Source organism: Camelina sativa, chromosome 10 (genome assembly GCF_000633955.1).
Source record: "Camelina sativa cultivar DH55 chromosome 10, Cs, whole genome shotgun sequence".
NCBI classification, from domain to species: Eukaryota; Viridiplantae; Streptophyta; class Magnoliopsida; order Brassicales; family Brassicaceae; genus Camelina; species Camelina sativa.
Window position 1 is genome coordinate 15,934,832 of NC_025694.1, and position 2,807 is coordinate 15,937,638.

The window sequence follows — 2,807 nt, forward strand, 5'->3', positions numbered from 1 at the left end:
TATTCTTTGGATAAGAGAGTGACGAACGCGTGAAGAAGGAATAATCAAGCTGGCAGTATGCAGATGGTAGAGGTTGCAGGCTATCAACGTTAAGTAACGGTTAACGCTGTTAGTGTGGTGGCAGTATAAAAGCAGTGTTAGCTCATCTTTATCTTTTATGCATTTTCAGAGTTGTAAACTTTTTAGTACTTTCTAAAACTTTAGTCCTTCATCGTTTGCCGGAGATTCTCTTCCGAGACTCTGCAGGTTGTGATTCTGCGTTCCTTCGTGAACGTTGTCTCAGTTGTATCGGTTTCTTTCAATAATTAGCAACTCTGTTTTTTTCCTCTGTTTCTCTGTTTTTTACCGCTGTGAGCATGTTCTGATTAAACGTTATCATTGGTATCAGAGCGAGGTCGAACCTCGGAAACAATGGGTGTGGAGACGAGATCTCAGATTAACCGGCAGGATCTGGTTGGGGAAGAAGTTCAGGAAGGAGGAAGTGAGACGATCGGTGATGCAAGAACCATTCTTGATCGGACTCATGCGATTGAACGAGCGATTGAAGCGCAAGATAAGAGGATGGAGCAGAATATGGCTGACATGATGCATTTGATCAGGTTGATACCGAGTCCACCGACTTCCTCGAGCAAATTTCATGGTGAGTGTAGTCCATTGGCGGTTTCGGCGTTGCCAGAGGGAAGTGGAGGTGCTTCTGGTCAACAATGCGGTGGAGGATCAACGGGATCTGGTCATTACTCAGGAGTTACTCATTTAAGACGTGTGGATTTTCCCCGTTTTGTTGGAGAACATTTTTCAGAGTGGATCTGTAAGGTGGAAGACTATTTTGTTCTCGATGCTACACCAGCGACTCAAAGGTTTGAATGGCTATTATGCACTTTGATAGTCACACATCGGTTTGGCATCATGCGTTGGTACAAACACCTTTTGGTCAAAGTTTGTTGAATGATTGACCGTCGTACAAGTTATTGATGAAAGAAAGATTCATTGATGTGTTGGAAGATTCGATTGCTGAGTTGAAAGCGTTGCAGGAGACTGAGGGAATAGTGGATTATCACCAGAAGTTTGATTTGATTCGAACGAGAGTTACTCTTTCAGAAGATTATTTGGTGCGTTCTTATCTTGCAGGCCTTCGTCTTGATACTCAGATGCATATCAGAATGTTTTCACCACAGACCGTTCGCCAATGTTTTGTGCTTGGTCATCTTTATGAGAAGGCTCACCCTATGTCGAAAGGTACTACGTCTGGTGGATCATATACCAAGCAGTTTCATGGTGGAAGCACAACAACAGTCGCAAAACAGTCAACTCAAAGTAAGAAAGAGAATCTATCAGAAAATGCGGGGTCTAATGTTCATAAACCGGCGAGGAAATTTTTATCTCAAGAGGAAATGAGTGCTAGGAGAGCAAAGGGGTTGTGTTATATTTGTGATGAAAAGTATACACCAGACCACTATCTCAAGCACAAGAAGTCACAAGTTTTCATGATTGAAGTAGAAGAAGATGATTAGGGTGATACGGGAAATGGTGAACTGATGGTACCGAGGAAGATAAAGACATGCCAATGGTGTCGATTAGCGCAGTAGATGGGATTTCGGATTACATAACTTTGAAGGTGAAGGGAGTTCATAAGAAAAAGGTGTTGTTTATACTCCTTGATACGGGATCTACACACAATTTCATGGATCCCAGTGCAGCAAAGAAGTTAGGTGTAAACGTACAATCTGCAGGTGTTTCGAGAGTTGCAGTAGCTGATGGAAGTAAGTTGGGGGTACAAGGGAAGGTCTCACAGTTTCAGTGGTCTTTTCAGAAAGTACAAAATTTCAATATGACTTCATGATCATTCCTTTGGGTGGTTGCGATGTGGTGTTAGGGGTTCAATGGTTAGCACCATTAGGAGACACGACTTGGAACCTACAGAAGTTAGAAATGGGATTCTTGTGGAAGAATCAGAAGATACTTCTTCATGGAATCAAACAAGGGTCAGTGAGAACAGTTAAGGCCATCAAGTTTAACAAGAATCATGAGGAAGCGGTACAAATCTCGATGATCTGTGCTCAGGAAGTAGTTGAGCAAGAGGAGGCAATAGTTTATGCAGTAGAGCTAAGTCAACATAACAATGATGATAACACAGCTATTACAGAGTTAAAGACCACATATGCAGATTTGTTCGAAGAACCTACAACTTTACCACCTTTTCGTGAGGGGCATAACCACAAGATAGTTTTAAAGGAGGGTAGCGATCCAGTTAATCAACGTCCTTACAGATACGAGGTGTACCAGAAAGATGAGATTGACAAGATGGTTAAGGAGTTACTCGCTGCTGGTACCATTCGAGTTAGTGCTAGCCCTTTTTCATCACCCGTAGTATTGGTCAAGAAGAAGGACGATACTTGGAGGCTATGTGTGGATTACAGGGGACTCAATGTTCTTACCATCAAAAACAGGTTCCCAATTTCACTCATTGAGGATTTAATGGACGAGTTGGGGGGTTCTTCTGTGTTCTCTAAGATCGACTTAAGAGCAGGGTATCACCAAGTTTGCATGGAGACAAAGGATGTTCACAAAACTGCGTTCAAAACACACAGTGGACATTATGAATATCTGGTAATGCCATTTGGCTTAACCAACGCACCGGCTACGTTTTAAGGATTGATGAATGATGTGTTCAGGGAGTTTTTGCGCCACAGCAAGTCTTTCAGACAATGAGGCAAAATAAACTCTTTTCCAAGGAAAGCAAGTGTGCGTTTGCAACAGACAGGGTTGAGTATTTGGGGCATTTTATTGCTGCTGGTGGGGTATCTACA